The 17,500-nt window shown below is 43.6% G+C and overlaps 1 protein-coding gene across 1 annotated transcript in view; it reads right to left on the bottom strand.

Annotated features, from left to right (window-relative positions):
* Positions 1 to 17,500, bottom strand: part of LOC113589578 (neurexin-2-like) — a 590,991-nt gene that overhangs the window by 206,307 nt on the left and 367,184 nt on the right.

The raw sequence follows: 17,500 nt of genomic DNA, 5'->3' as shown, positions 1-17,500 counted from the left end.
TCACAGGATATGACATCACAGTCATTACATGTGACCATTCATGCATAGTAAAGAACTGGATCACAAATGTCATTGCAAACTTGATGCTACAGCAGCTCCATGTTGGTGTTGAAATATTCCATATCCATGGTGTCTAATTTTACATGGACTGCAGTTTTACGTTAACTACTCTAAAATGAGCTGCAAATGCCCAGGTAAAGGGAGTCCCAGTTAAAAGAAGTCCCAGGTAAAGTAGACCCAGGTAAAGGAGTTCCAGGTAAAGGGAGTCCCAGGTAAAAGAAGTCCCAAGTAAAGGAGACCCAGGTAAAGGGAGTCCCAGTTAAAAGAAGTCCCAGGTAAAGGGAGTCCCAGGTAAAGGAGTCCCAGGTAAAGGGAGACCCAGGTAAAGGGAGTCCCAGGTAAAGGGAGACCCAGGTAAAGGGAGTCCCAGGTAAAGGGAGACCCAGGTAAAGGGAGTCCCAGGTAAAGGGAGACCCAGGTAAAGAGAGTCCCAAGTAAAGGAGTCCCAGGTAAAGGGAGTCCCAGGTAAAGGAGTCCCAGGTAAAGGGAGTCCCAGTTAAAGGAAGTCCCAGTTAAAGGAAGTCCCAGATAAAGGAAGTCCCAGGTAAAGGAGTCCCAGGTAAAGGGAGTCCCAGGTAAAGAAGTCCCAGGCATAGTGACATGATGGTAAATATTTGGTCATATCATACAGGAAAGATTACAGAAACATGAGAGGCAGCCATGACATGTGTGGACACAACTATAAGACATGTAATGACTTATGTGTGAATGTTCAGATACATATATCTGAAAAATATACAGCCATCATCTCACCCAGCCTTCATGGTCATTATAATAGTTATGTTTGTTTTAACTGTCACTGTGCATAACCCTCACTATGTGTAACTGTCACTTTGTGTAACCCTCATTATGTGTAACTGTCACTTTGTCTAACCCTCACTATGTAACTGTCACTCTGTGTAACCCTCACTATGTGTAACTGTCACTGGGTATAACCCTCACTATGTATAACTGTCACTCTGTGTAACCCTCACTATGTGTAACTGTCACTGTGTGTAATCATCACTATGTGTAACTGTCACTTTGTGTAACCCTCACTATGTATAACTATCACTATGTGTAACTGTCACTGTGTGTAACCCCACTATGTGTAACTGTCACTTTGTGTAATCCCACTATGTGTAACTGTCACTGTGCATAACCCTCACTATGTGTAACTGTCACTTTGTGTAACCCTCATTATGTGTAACTGTCACTTTGTCTAACCCTCACTATGTAACTGTCACTCTGTGTAACCCTCACTATGTGTAACTGTCACTGGGTATAACCCTCACTATGTGTAACTGTCACTCTGTGTAACCCTCACTATGTGTAACTGTCACTGTGTGTAATCATCACTATGTGTAACTGTCACTTTGTGTAACCCTCACTATGTATAACTATCACTATGTGTAACTGTCACTGTGTGTAACCCCACTATGTGTAACTGTCACTTTGTGTAATCCCACTATGTGTAACTGTCACTGTGCATAACCCTCACTATGTGTAACTGTCACTTTGTGTAACCCTCATTATGTGTAACTGTCACTTTGTCTAACCCTCACTATGTAACTGTCACTCTGTGTAACCCTCACTATGTGTAACTGTCACTGGGTATAACCCTCACTTTGTGTAACTGTCACTCTGTGTAACCCTCACTATGTGTAACTGTCACTGTGTGTAATCATCACTATGTGTAACTGTCACTTTGTGTAACCCTCACTATGTGTAACTGTCACTGTGCATAACCCTCACTATGTAACTGTCATTCTGTGTAACCCTCACTATGTGTAACTGTCACTTTGCGTAACCCTCACTATGTGTAACTGTCACTGTGCATAACCCTCACTATGTGTAACTGTCACTGGGTGTAACCCTCACTATCTGTAACTGTGACTGTGCATAACCCTCACTATGTGTAACTGTCACTGGGTGTAACCCTCACTATATTTAATTGTCACTGGGTGTAACCCTCACTATGTATAACTTACTGTGTGTAACTATCACTATGTGTAACTGTCACTGTGCATAACCCTCACTATGTGTAACTGTCACTCTGTGTAACCCTCACTATGTGTAACTGTCACTGGGTGTAACCCTCACTATGTGTAACTGTCACTCTGTGTAACCCTCACTATGTGTAACTGTCACTGTGTGTAATCATCACTATGTGTAACTGTCACTGGGTGTAACCCTCACTATGTATAACTATCACTATGTGTAACTGTCACTGTGTGTAACCGTCACTGTGTGTAACCATCACTATGTGTAACTGTCCCTTTGTGTAACCCCACTATGTGTAACTGTCACTCTGTGTAACCCTCACTATGTGTAACTGTCACTTTGCGTAACCCTCACTATGTGTAACTGTCACTGTGCATAACCCTCACTATGTGTAACTGTCACTGGGTGTAACCCTCACTATGTGTAACTGTGACTGTGCATAACCCTCACTATGTGTAACTGTCACTAGGTGTAACCCTCACTATGTGTAACTGTGACTGTGCATAACCCTCACTATGTGTAACTGTCACTGGGTGTAACCCTCACTATGTATAACTCACTGTGTGTAACTATCACTATGTGTAACTGTCACTGTGTGTAACCATCACTGTGTGTAACCCTCACTATGTGTAACTGTCCCTTTGTGTAACCCCACTATGTGTAACTGTCACTCTGTGTAACCCTCACTATGTGTAACTGTCACTTTGCGTAACCCTCACTATGTGTAACTGTCACTGTGCATAACCCTCACTATGTGTAACTGTCACTGGGTGTAACCCTCACTATGTGTAACTGTGACTGTGCATAACCCTCACTATGTGTAACTGTCACTAGGTGTAACCCTCACTATGTGTAACTGTGACTGTGCATAACCCTCACTATGTGTAACTGTCACTGGGTGTAACCCTCACTATGTATAACTCACTGTGTGTAACTATCACTATGTGTAACTGTCACTGTGTGTAACCATCACTGTGTGTAACCCTCACTATGTGTAACTGTCCCTTTGTGTAACCCTCACTATGTATAACTGTCACTGTGTGTAACCCTCACTATGTGTAACTGTCACTGTGTGTAACCCTCACTATGTATAACTGTCACTGTGTGTAACCCTCACTATGTGTAACTGTCACTGTGTGTAACCATCACTATGTGTAACGTAACTATCAAATATCTTTTTACTACCTGCTCTGAGAGATGGGAAGAGAGGAGAGGAGTGGTAATAAAGTTACTATTCACAAAACCATAGATGGTTGTATAATTCTCCAAATGCAAGAGTTATGGCTTTAACTTCAAATAAAATGGACAAACCGGTTGCTTTGCAATTTAACTGTGCATCTTTCTTAAAGAGAGGAGGAGAGAATAGATAATAAATTAGAAAGAGAATATATTTTGGTATTCATTTAATACTAGCCTGCTAAGCCTTGTGTCTTTTTTCTTAATCCATCGACAGCACCAAGCGTGCAAATGAACTCAGACCTTCAGCTTCTCGGCCGCTTTCCCAGGTCGTGGGGGAAACGCCTCACTAGCACAATCCAATTAATAGGAAGATGTCAGAGCTGATCTCTGGGGAGCACATGGTATGGGCAGAGTTGAACCGTTACAAACATGCAGCTATAAGTCAAGACTTCTCTACGTACAGGATACAAGCGCTCTCTAAATCTGCTGCATTGCATAGGATCTTATATCTTTTGGTTCATGTACAGTCTATCAAACTCCTTCAGCGATGTGTCCGAGAAGAGAGCTGGATTCAGTCATGTCAATAAATTCTTGTGTGGAAATCCTTAGGACACTGAAGTTTAGTGCTGAGTCTTTCAGAAGCCTGTCGGTTCGTTGCTATTTGCAGTATGTGCCTCTGAAATTCAACGAGGCCATTTTTCTCTCTGCAAAAGGTGGATTGACTGAGAATTTCAGACTGATGACTGCTGTTACTACACAGCAGTGTAGTTTGTGAAACCCGCGATTGGCTAGAGGGTGTTGCATATTCATGGAGAGGACAACTGTATATAACATTCGCTTCTAATCCAAAAAAGAACAGAATTAAAGAAAATAACTTTCTTTTGTTATTAGTATTTACTAGTAATAAAAAACAACAGAAAATAAAGAAAATAACAGCTGATTTCAGTGAAAAAAAAGGACTACAGTTGCTCTTATTTAATACATTTATAATAACTGGAGTACATCTAGTAGTGTGTAGGTAACTGGAGTACATCTATGAGTGTGTAGGTAACTGGAGTACATCTAGTAGTGTGTAAGTAACTGGTGTACATCTAGTAGTGTGTAGGTAACTGGAGTACATCTAGTAGTGTGTAAGTAACTGGAGTACATCTAGTAGTGTGTAGGTAACTGGAGTACATCTAGTAGTGTGTAAGTAACTGGTGTACATCTAGTAGTGTGTAGGTAACTGGAGTACATCTAGTAGTGTGTAAGTAACTGGTGTACATCTAGTAGTGTGTAAGTAACTGGTGTACATCTAGTAGTGTGTAGGTAACTGGTGTACATCTAGTAGTGTGTAGGTAACTGGTGTACATCTAGTAGTGTGTAGGTAACTGGAGTACATCTAGTAGTGTGTAGGTAACGAGTACATCTAGTAGTGTGTAGGTAACTGGAGTACATCTAGGAGTGTGTTGGTAACTGGAGTACATCTAGTAGTGTGTAGGTGACTGGAGTACATCTAGTAGTGTGTAAGTAACTGGAGTACATCTAGTAGTGTGTAGGTAATTGGAGTACATCTAGTAGTGTGTAAGTAACTGGAGTACATCTAGTAGTGTGTAGGTAATTGGAGTACATCTAGTAGTGTGTAAGTAACTGGAGTACATCTAGGAGTGTGTAAGTAACTGGAGTACATCTAGTAGTGTGTAGGTAATTGGAGTACATCTAGGAGTGTGTAGGTAACTGGAGTACATCTAGTAGTGTGTAAGTAACTGGTGTACATCTAGTAGTGTGTAGGTAACTGGAGTACATCTAGTAGTGTGTAGGTAACTGGTGTACATCTAGGAGTGTGTAGGTAACTGGAGTACATCTAGTAGTGTGTAAGTAACTGGTGTACATCTAGTAGTGTAGGTAACGAGTACATCTAGTAGTGTGTAGGTAACTGGAGTACATCTAGGAGTGTGTAGGTAACTGGAGTACATCTAGTAGTGTGTAGGTAATTGGAGTACATCTAGGAGTGTGTAGGTAACTGGAGTACATCTAGTAGTGTGTAAGTAACTGGTGTACATCTAGTAGTGTGTAGGTAACTGGAGTACATCTAGTAGTGTGTAGGTAACTGGTGTACATCTAGTAGTGTGTAGGTAACTGGAGTACATTTAGGAGTGTGTAGGTAACTGGAGTACATTTAGGAGTGTGTAGGTAACTGGTGTACATCTAGTAGTGTGTAAGTAACTGGTGTACATCTAGTAGTGTGTAGGTAATGAGTACATCTAGTAGTGTGTAGGTAACTGGAGTACATCTAGGAGTGTGTAGGTAACTGGTGTACATCTAGGAGTGTGTAGGTAACTGGAGTACATCTAGGAGTGTGTAGGTAACTGGAGTACATCTAGTAGTGTGTAGGTAACTGGAGTACATCTAGGAGTGTGTAGGTAACTGGTGTACATCTAGTAGTGTGTAGGTAACTGGAGTACATCTAGGAATGTGTAGGTAACTGGAGTACATCTAGTAGTGTGTAGGTAACTGGTGTACATCTAGTAGTGTGTAGGTAACTAGAGTACATTTAGGAGTGTGTAGGTAACTGGAGTACATTTAGGAGTGTGTAGGTAACTGGTGTACATCTAGTAGTGTGTAGGTAACTGGAGTACATTTAGGAGTGTGTAGGTAACTGGTGTACATCTAGGAGTGTGTAGGTAACTGGAGTACATCTAGGAATGTGTAGGTAACTGGAGTACATCTAGTAGTGTGTAGGTAACTGGAGTATATCTAGTAGTGTGTAAGTAACTGGAGTACATTTAGGAGTGTGTAAGTAACTGGTGTACATCTAGGAATGTGTAGGTAACTGGAGTACATCTAGGAATGTGTAGGTAACTGGTGTACATCTAGGAGTGTGTAGGTAACTGGTGTACATCTAGTAGTGTGTAGGTAACTGGTGTACATCTAGGAATGTGTAGGTAACTGGAGTACATCTAGTAGTGTGTAGGTAACTGGAGTACATCTAGGAGTGTGTAGGTAACTGGTGTACATCTAGGATTGTGTAGGTAACTGGAGTACATCTAGGAGTGTGTAGGTAACTGGAGTACATCTAGGAGTGTGTAGGTAACTGGTGTACATCTAGTAGTGTGTAGGTAACTGGAGTACATCTAGGAATGTGTAGGTAACTGGAGTACATCTAGTAGTGTGTAGGTAACTGGTGTACATCTAGTAGTGTGTAGGTAACTAGAGTACATTTAGGAGTGTGTAGGTAACTGGAGTACATTTAGGAGTGTGTAGGTAACTGGTGTACATCTAGTAGTGTGTAGGTAACTGGAGTACATTTAGGAGTGTGTAGGTAACTGGTGTACATCTAGGAGTGTGTAGGTAACTGGAGTACATCTAGGAATGTGTAGGTAACTGGAGTACATCTAGTAGTGTGTAGGTAACTGGAGTATATCTAGTAGTGTGTAAGTAACTGGAGTACATTTAGGAGTGTGTAAGTAACTGGTGTACATCTAGGAATGTGTAGGTAACTGGAGTACATCTAGGAATGTGTAGGTAACTGGTGTACATCTAGGAGTGTGTAGGTAACTGGTGTACATCTAGTAGTGTGTAGGTAACTGGTGTACATCTAGGAATGTGTAGGTAACTGGAGTACATCTAGTAGTGTGTAGGTAACTGGAGTACATCTAGGAGTGTGTAGGTAACTGGTGTACATCTAGGAGTGTGTAGGTAACTGGAGTACATCTAGGAGTGTGTAGGTAACTGGAGTACATCTAGGAGTGTGTAGGTAACTGGTGTACATCTAGTAGTGTGTAGGTAACTGGAGTACATCTAGGAATGTGTAGGTAACTGGAGTACATCTAGTAGTGTGTAGGTAACTGGTGTACATCTAGTAGTGTGTAGGTAACTAGAGTACATTTAGGAGTGTGTAGGTAACTGGAGTACATTTAGGAGTGTGTAGGTAACTGGTGTACATCTAGTAGTGTGTAGGTAACTGGAGTACATTTAGGAGTGTGTAGGTAACTCTTGTACATCTAGTAGTGTGTAGGTAACTGGAGTACATCTAGGAGTGTGTAGGTAACTGGAGTACATCTAGTAGTGTGTAGGTAACTGGAGTACATCTAGGAGCAGAGGCATCTCTCTTGTCCTGTTAGATCTGGAAAAGGTAGTGTAGATCTAGAGAAGGTAATGTAGATTTGTAGAAGGTAGTGTAGATCTAGAGAAGGTAACGTAGATTTGGAGAAGGTAGTGTAGATCTAGGGAAGGTAATGTAGATTTGGAGAAGTTAGTGTAGATCTAGGGAAGGTAGTGTAGATCTAGAGAAGGTAGTGTAGAGCTGGAGAAGGTAGTGTAGATCTGGAGAAGGTAGTGTAGATTTAGAGAAGGTAGTGTAGAGCTGGAGAAGGTAGTGTAGATTTAGAGAAGGTAGAGTAGATCTAGAGAAGGTAGTGCAGACCTAGAGAAGGTAACATAGATTTGGAGAAGGTAGTGCAGATCTGGAGAGGGTAGTGTATGTGTGTGATAGCTGCTGAGTTTATGCTACATCAGGTCTCTGCAGGGTTTCAGTCTTCCTGGGTAAGAAAGTGTGGGACTCTGATTCTGCCTCTTACTGCATCTGCCTGTGCATGGCCTCATTACATCAGTATTGCATCATTACAATATCTAACCAGTTGTAATGTGTAACTAATTGGCTTGTACTTTGTGAATAAATCCTGTTACCTTAAACTCATGTGACATTCGGCTATTTAGAAAAGCACTGACATTGTGTAATGCTAAGTACTCAATAACCAAAGTGAGGGCCCAGCTGTAGGTATATAGATTACTGACACCAGTTCCCTGTAAAGGATCCAATCTGCTGTGTACCGTTACTGGGTTAATCTATAAACCAGGTTAGCAGAGCGATAAAGCTCAGACAGAGCAGGCTATATCAGCATTAAGCAACTTCACAAAGCTCTTTACACACATTCTCATGACTTGTGTTGGGATATACAACAAAATTTGCTCTTTCAGACACATTTGTAGTTATAATTTGGAGTCACACACACACACCTGTTTCCACAGCTGGTTGTAGGTAAGATGGGCATGTAAGTAAATAGAGCAAAAACCCTCTCTGAGAGGTAGTCAACACTGTAGTGAAGTACCTGAGGTAATGAAAGGAGTGTTTACAGAAAAAAAAGGTTTTGAATTACACTGAATTTTGAACACTGAATTAGAAATATTAATAACATAAAACAAAAGATCACAGAGATTATGCATCCTGATTAAATTATCTGTGTACAGAGCAGGGTTCTCTACAGGCTTCTGCAAAGGATTCTGGGTAGGCTTCAGCAGACCTCAGTGTAAGATATATCATCTCTCCACCAGGCTCAGGGCTGTATAGAAAAACAATCTTCTCGAAGATGAAGTCATTTTTAAAAAATGAAGTCTTCTCTTGGACTGTAGTGGTATTGGGATCCAACTGGTGTGGGTGTTGAATATCAGTTTACATATGTTGACTAATGTAGGTTTGCATGTAATGGTGGCGAATGCAAACACTAGTATACAAAACGGAGGGGTGAATACATAATCACATCTGACCAATGCATAAAAATGTGGGTTCTTTCTGTGATTGTTAGATGTCCTCTGGAGGTGCCTCAATAATGCTTGATAACGTTAACCTGCAGTAAAGGACAGGACCAGCTGTTCTCTTCTACTAATTCTGAAGTCTGACTCTATTTACTACTTGAATGAAGAACTTTAAAACTAGCTGATTGGGGATTTAGGAACTACATACACAAGGTTTCCAAAGAAACAGGACGTTTCAGACCGAGATCCAGACAGAGATGCTTGTGAAGTTATAGTTTATATTAGGAAAAGTAGATGTTTAAACTATAACATCAATTCCATGGGGTTATTTTTGATCAGTTATTTTTCTTTAAGTTTCCAAACTTAATTACTGCCATAGCAACATCTTTCAGTGCAAACAGATAGGTCATTAATTCATTGTCCATTAGTATGAAAATGCCTCAGCACTGGAAACGACAAATCCTTAACTCTGATGGTCTGAAGGTGTTCAACACACTGATTAGCGAGCCTTCTCTTGGTTTCTCCAACGTAAAGCTCATTACAGCTCTCGCAAGAAACACAATAGGTGACTCCTGCAGTAAAGCATGAGGAGGACTGGGTGATAAAAATGGATCTTTCTTTGCTAGTTATTTTAGTGGCTATGTTAATAAATTTCCACTAAACACATTTAGTGCAGTTGTAGGCTACAGCACCACAGTTATTATCTTAGTGGACATTTATCTCACTGCTGATGAGCATATCTTTGTTTTGTCTGGTCTGTAGATTAGTGGAGGATCTTTCATCATCCTGGAGGATTCTTTAGAGTTGAAGTATAATATTAGACAGTGTTTTATTTGTAGGATGATAAGTCAGCATCAAAGGAATTCTTGTGGTCTTAACAGTAGACTGTTTATAGGTCATTGTGTTCACTCTCTGAACAGGTCAAACGCATGGACCTGTAAACAAATCTAAATAAAATAAGACCACGAGAAATCCTTTAGTTCTTACTCATCACCCACAAATCAAAGAGCTTCCCTGGAAATCTGGAGTACTTCACTGCAATGTTTACGACCTCTACAACAGACACATATATGGATAAATGGATGGATGGCTGGAGCATAGATGTCACAGATCACTACTACATTCAGTGTCTCCTCTTAGCGTTACTGTTCAGAGGGCTGTTATGTCTCTGTATTGACACATTCTGAGCAATGGGATTTTATCACTTTAAACTGACAGTATACCTTCAGGGAGATTAATGAGGGAATGGATGTGAAACACATTCTCTCTCTCTGCCTCTCTTTATCTCACTACTGGCACTCATCACCTGGGTCATGGGTTTGATTCACAAAAACACACCATCATCCTGATAAATCTAAGTGAGTGAGAGCCTTACTGTAAGTTCAGTAAAATACACACACACACACGCACAACAGAGCCTTTTCATTACAGGCTGCCTGATGCACTGTCTGTGTTTTGACCTCCTGCTGTTTGAACCCCCAGTACTTTTAGATATCTGAATTCACTTGTGTGTGTGTGTGTGTGTGTGTGTTTGTGTGTGTGTGTGTGTGTGTGTGTGTGTGTGTGTGTGTGTGTGTGTGTGTGTGTGTGTGTCGCTGTTAATTTGCCTGTGTTTGTGTGTATGTATCAGATACTGACTGTGCTTCATGTCAGGCTTTTGAAGACCAGACGCTGTGTGCACTACCTCACCTCACCCATCTCTGTACAAGCTACATAGGAAAGGTCGGTCTCTCCCTCTCCCTCTCTCTCTCTCCCTCTCTCTCTCTCATCAGAGGAAAGTAAGAGAAAGAAAAGAGAAGGAATGGAAAGCAAAGGAGAGTAATATAGGGAGAGAGAGAGTAATAGAAGGGAGGGAGAGTAATAGAGAGTGTGAGTAATGGAGAGAGAGCTAGAGAGAGAGAGAGAGAGGGAGAGAGAGAGGGAGAGAGAGAGAGAGAGAGAGAGAGGGAGAGAGAGAGAGAGAAAGAGGGAGAGAGAGGGAGAGAGAGAGGGAGAGAGAGAGAGAGAGAGAGAGAGAGAGAGAGAGAAGCTGCTTCTAATGGGATGTTTGAAGCCAATATTTTAAACCATCAACACTATAATTTACTCCGTAATACTGGACCAAGTGCGGATGTAGCTGCTTGTGTGCTGCTGTCTCAGCCTGTGGCATCTCCTCTCTCACACAGCTCCCTGTCTCCTCACAGCTCCCTGTCTCCTCACAGCTCCCTGTCTCCACACAGGTCCCTGTCTCCTCACAGCTCCCTGTCTCCTCACAGCTCCCTGTCTCCACACAGCTCCCTGTCTCCACACAGCTCCCTGTCTCCTCACAGCTCCCTGTCTCCACACAGCTCCCTGTCTCCTCACAGCTCCCTGTCTCCTCACAGCTCCCTGTCTCCACACAGCTCCCTGTCTCCACACAGCTCCCTGTCTCCTCACAGCTCCCTGTCTCCACACAGCTCCCTGTCTCCTCACAGCTCCCTGTCTCCTCACAGCTCCCTGTCTCCTCACAGGTCCTAGTCTCCTCACAGCTCCCTGTCTCCACACAGCTCCCTGTCTCCTCACAGCTCCCTGTCTCCTCACAGGTCCTAATCTTCTCCTACCTGGACACTGGTGGACAGTGGTCACCCTCTGTCCAAGACAGGACATCTCAGTTGTTTATTTTATCTCTGGTGTCCAGTGTCACTTCTTGGTGTGGACTGTAATTTGTTTCCAAAGCACTGGCAAATCAGCTGAAAAAGCCTCTCACAACAATCCCAGTTACTAATCTTTGTGATCCAGGTTACTCTATTTTTGACAATCTACTTTGAAAGAGATGCTTTGCTGCCCATGCAGGAACGGCAGGATTTAACATGGGGCTCACTGCACTGGGCCAGCAAAGGGCCTTTGATAGCATTAATTGTGCTTTCAGTTCTGATCCAAAATTTGTTAAAGGGGAAAGTTGCAAGGTTGTTCCCTGTGATCTGAGTACCCTGGCAGGTCTATGACCTCTCAGGGGGATTGTGCACTCCAGCGATGGAGTGACCTCCACCAGCCCTGCAGAGGAGACTCAGGGATGGGTCAGAAGGGAACAGAGGAACTGAGTCACGAGTGCTGGTTGTCGGTGCAGAGACCCAAACCGCCCCACCCCCCAGCGGTGCTGACGGACAGCCGTGGCAGCTGGACTTGTCAGCTGGAGGAGGTTAAATCGATCTTCTTCAGTGCACTGAAGGACAGGAGTGACTCCAGATGGAGAACTCAATCCCCTTCACCAAGGTCCTGCTGCCATCATGGAAGCTTATGTACAAAGGGCCTCTTCTCAAACACTCTCTCTGTCTGTCTCTCTCTGTGTCTACCACAGCCTTGCTGCCATCATGAAGGCTCTTGTACAAAGAGCCTCTTCAAAAATAAATATATGAAGGTAAATGTATTCAAACGTATTAAACTGACTAATTTTGCCCAACATTTACTTTATGGTCCATTACAAAAAATAAGGTAGTTTGCCTTATAGCTGTGTGGAAAATTCAGAGACGTCTTTATGGAAATCACCATCTGAAAAGCATCATGTTGAAAAAGATGACTTACGTTTGTAGTTACGTTTGGATCTTGTGAGTGTGGTGATTTTAAAAAGTGCAGTGGGAATTTAAATCTCACATTTGCATGTTTGGAGAAGTTTATAACTGCAGCCAAAGGAGGAAAAGGCATTTGCTACATGTTCTTGTTGGATTAAATCTAATCTGCAATGTACAAGTCGAGGAGAAATAAACACGTAAAAATATCTGGTCAGGAGATTGAAACATTGTTCATCACTCTAATAAAATGTAGACTCCCTTCTGAGTTTACGAGAACATTCATAAGGCTTAACAGTGGACACTGAAGTTGTGTTCTGTAGTGCATCATAAGGGGCGCTGAACTTTGACCCTGAGTGACACCTGGAGTCAACCATTCTGCACGTCAAACTGACTGAACAAAGTCTTTGTTAATCTCTCTCCTTCTCTCTCCTTTACTTTCTATTTCTCACCAACAATCCATTTTTGTTTTTCTATCCACCTTTTTTCTTTCATCCCTTCTTTCTCTACCCCTCCCCTTTTCTCATTTTCCTTCCATTCAGTCTGTTTACTTTCTCCATCTTTCTTTCCATTTCTCCTTTTCCACTCTTTCTCCACCTCTTTCTCCACCTCTTTCTCCACCTCTTTCTCCACCTCTTCTCTTTGTCTTACCATCTTCCTTTTTTCTCTCCCTCTCCATCTTTCTCTTGTCTGTATTTTTAGCAGAAACTGGAAGGCTCTGATAACACCTTCCAGAGGACTCAGTAGACCAGAAGCAATTACTTCCAACATTAATTGCCCCTTAATGCGGGTTGCGCTTAAGGACCAACCAGTTTAATCATTAGGAGAGGGGGAGCTGGTGCCCCTGACCTGCTGCCCAACACCCACGCGCATCACCACTCACTACTAAAGAGCATGGCTTTCAGAACTCAGTACTAAAGAGCACAGCTTTCAGCACTCACTACTAAAGAGCATGGCTAAAGTGCTAAAGAGTACAGCTTTCAGTTCTCAGTACTAAAGAGCACAACTTTCAGTACTCACTAGTAAAGTGCATGGCTTTCGGTACTCAGTACTAAAGAGCACAGCTAAAGTACTAAAGAGTACAGCTTTCAATACTCACTAGTAAAGCGCATGGCTTAAGTACTAAAGAGTACAGCTTTCAGTACTCACTAGAAAAGTGAATGGCTTTCAGTACTCAGTACTAAAGAGCATGGCTAAAGTGCTAAAGAGTACAGCTTTCAGTACTCAGTACTAAAGAGCATAGCTTTCAGTACTCACTAATAAAGTGCACGGCTTTCGGTACTCAGTACTAAAGAGCACAGCTAAAGTACTAAAGAGCACAGCTTTCAGAACTCACTACTAAAGAGCACGGCTTTCAGAACTCACTATTAAAGAGCACAGCTTTCAGTATTCACTAGTAAAGTGCATGGTTTTCAGTACTCAGTACTAAAGTACACAGCTAAAGTACTAAAGAGTACAGCTTTCAGTACTCACTAGTAAAGCGCATGGCTTTCAGTACTCAGTACTAAAGAGCACGGCTTTCAGCTGCTCTCTTACACAACAAACAAAATGGTGGAAGCAAGCCCTTATTTAAATGTTGTGCGAACAGAATACAGACTTTTTACCCTGCTGACAGTTCTCTCTCTCTCTCTCTCTCTCTCTCTCTCTCTCTCTCTCTCTCTCTCCTCTTTCTCTCTCTCTCTTTGTGTCTCTCTCCTCTCTCTCTCTCTCTCCTCTCTCTCTCTCTCTCCTCTCTCTCTCTCTCTCCCCCCCCACACTGTGGGTCCACTGAAGACCCGTAAAAGATTCATCACAGTATCAGCTCAGGATGCAAAACTGACGCTATTAGTGAAAAACACCATTCAGAACACTCACCCTTCAACACACCACACACATACACCCCTCAACACACCACACACATACACCCCTCAACACACCACACACATACACCCCTCAACACACCACACACAGCAATAAGGACTCACCCCTCAACACACATAATGTTTGCAGCTCTCTGCCTGAAAAAAATTAAAAGAGATTTGAAGATACTGAAGAAAAAAGAAGGGTAACAAAGAATGAAAGAAGAGAACAAGAGGAGTGTGGGAAACAAAGAATGAAAGAAGAGAAAAAGAGGAGTGTGGCAGGCACTGCAATGGAGGGAGACAGACAGACAGAAACGTGTAGACCTTCAGAGATTGTGTTGTTATGCATGAGAGTGCTACAGCAGAACTGCCCATTTATTTGAACACACACACACACACACACACACACACACACACACACACACACAGCTCTGACCGCATCTCCCCTGACACCTCGGGGAAGAGAAAGATGAAGGAAGGGTAAGCATGAGATTTAACGTGCAGAGAGAGGAACAGGACCAAATGTGACATTCAGAGGGAACGATGGATGAATAAAGCGAAGAATGAAAACACTCACATCCTGTGTTTCTGTAGTGAGTCCTTACACGCCTACACACACATGCCTTGTGATTGTGTGTGTGTGTGTATACATGTGTGTGCTCACAATCGCGTGCATGTGTGTCTTGCTGATGAGCTATTGCTGCACACCATGTTCAAAGCAAATTGACTCGTCGTTCAAACTGAACTTCCATGGAATAATAATTCTGTGTGTGTGTGTGTGTGTGTGTGTGTGTGTGTGTTTTTGTGTTCACCAGGAGATTGTCGAGGTCTGAGCCAGCACACACACCCACATGCCCACAACACACAAACTAGAAACAAAACAGCTACACAAACGAAACTAATAGTGTAAATGAAGTCTAGCATACCTGACACTGAGACGTTTAACTGTTTTAGCTCACTTAGTTTCAACCTGGAGGAGGATGGTGTCAGCAGTGAGCAGTCATGTTTTACATGTCCTACTTGTTTAATTTTAAACTCAGACAGACCTTAGACCTTAGATTTTGTATTTAATAAAGTTGTAATGGTACAGGCTGTGTGTGTGTGTGTGTGTGTGTGTGTGTGAGCGTTCAATAACTTTCAAGGACAGTGTAAGCCAGCACTGTACACACAGACCCTATTCAGTAGAGATAGACATTTCTCTCCAGAGTTTGTCCTCCGTGTGTACACCTTTTGAGGTGCATCTCTCCACTGAGAAACAGCTGGTTTCCACCTGACCTGCAGTGGATCGACAGCTATAGGAGTACAGGATAGTACAGGCCGGTACAGTCCGAATGGTACAGGATGGTACAAGCTGGATGGTACAGGATGGTACCACAACCACGTAGAGGAAGCCCAGAGCCAGGAGGAGAGACGACATCAAGTCAACGACGCTTGGAAAGTTTTCACCACAAGAGAAAAGGGAAAATTCTGGAATATTGAGAGAATGTGGTAGAATGAATGAGGAGGAAGAAGAACAAAATGAGTGAAGACGTAAAGAATCGAGAACGTGCCCCAATGTGCCCCCAGTCTCAGCCAAGCATGCTCGGACCAACAGTAGAGACAAAAGCTGTGTGTTCATCAGAATCAGACTTGAAGAACAATATTGTGTAAATCATCATCACCATCATCATCATCACCACCATCATCACCATCACCACCATCAGCTTAACAGAACATTCACCTACCTTATAGATAAGGCCACCGAAACTTACCTTTGTATATCGGTGTGTGTGTGTGTGTGTCTGTTTATATGCAAAACTGTGGATGGGGTTTGTATATGTGTGTGTGTTTGCATGTTGTTTTAGGTGTGTGTCTGCGTGTGCTGGTTTAGGTGTGTGTGCGTGCATGCATCTGCCCGGGTGTGGTCTGGCTTTCAATTATCTCCTGATTATGTCTGGAATACCAGGAGGGAGAAAACTGAAAACCAATTAATCACCACAATAAATCAGCCAGTTAAGGGAGAAGGAGTGAGTGTCACATGCCCGCTGCTATCACCACCTCAGCAAAATGAACCAGCGTGAGACCAAACGCTTCTGTTCACCACCGTCTGTCTCCTTCAATAAACCACCAACACACTCCGCAGGTAGAAACCACAAGAGCCATCAGTCTCAGCTCACCATAGCAGCTCGTGGTCTAACACCTGTCCAGGTACTCGGACAGGTGTCCCCTACCAGATGTCTCAGAGCACTTCACACATGACTAGTGTTCTTAGTTCTTATTCTGTTCACATCCTTTCATGAGTCCCACCCCCCCCCACCGTGGTCGGTCTCTCCCTCACCACGGCTGCTCTCTCCCTCACCACAGTCACTCTCTCCCTCACCGTGGTCGCTCTCTCCCTCACCACAGTCGCTCTCTCCCTCAGCACGGCCGGTCTCTCCCTCACCACAGTCGCTCTCTCCCTCACCACGCCCGGTCTCTCCCTCACCGGGGTCGCTCTCTCCCTCACCGTGGTCGCTCTCTCCCTCACCACGGCCGGTCTCTCCCTCACCACGGTCGCTCTCTCCCTCACCACGGCTGGTCTCTTCCTCACCACGGTCGCTCTCTCCCTCACCACGCCCGGTCTCTCCCTCACCAGGGTCGCTCTCTCCCTCACCACAGTCGCTCTCTCCCTCACCGTGGTCGCTCTCTCCCTCACCACGGCCGGTCTCTCCCTCACCACGGCCGGTCTCTCCCTCACCACGATCGCTCTCTCCCTCACCGTGGTCGCTCTCTCCCTCACCACGGCCGGTCTCTCCCTCACCGTGGTCGGTCTCTCCCTCACCACGGCCGGTCTCTCCCTCACCACGGTCGCTCTCTCCCTCACCACGGCCGGTCTCTCCCTCCTGTCCTCCAGCCCCTGGCATCATTGTGCCCTCTTAATTCACGACGGTAGTGGTAGCACTGGCAGGCTGCTCTGGGATTAGTAACAGAGATTAGTACAGGCCAGGGCTTGTCCTGAAATCATAGCATGACAGCCAATAACACCAACACAGATGTGCAGCAGATCTGTGCAAATTAGCCAAAACACAAACATAATGTTGTGTTCCAGTGCTGATGGCACAGGTCAGCATGCCTGGATCAGGGATTCCTCTACATTTAGTGTGACATTGATGAGGCACGGGGGAACACCTGACCACTAGTGATGGAGGGAGTAGAACCTCACTAATCACAGACCACTAGTAGTGTGATGAGACTGGGAACACAATCACTCACTTCTCAGCAATGATGACTCAACATCTAAATACAGACACATTCCCAAAAAAAAAAAAAAAAAAGTCCTCCAAAACTCTTATATACCAGTGATAAAATCTCAAACTGGGAAAATGCACCTGCCAAGTAAACTTCACTGCCTTAGCAATGGGTACCCTGAGCAACAGTTCA

The sequence above is a fragment of the Electrophorus electricus genome, chromosome 9, assembly GCF_013358815.1.
Source record: "Electrophorus electricus isolate fEleEle1 chromosome 9, fEleEle1.pri, whole genome shotgun sequence".
Lineage (NCBI taxonomy): Eukaryota > Metazoa > Chordata > Actinopteri > Gymnotiformes > Gymnotidae > Electrophorus > Electrophorus electricus.
Note: the sequence above shows the minus strand (reverse complement) of the source record. Positions and strands in the feature narration are given on the sequence as shown.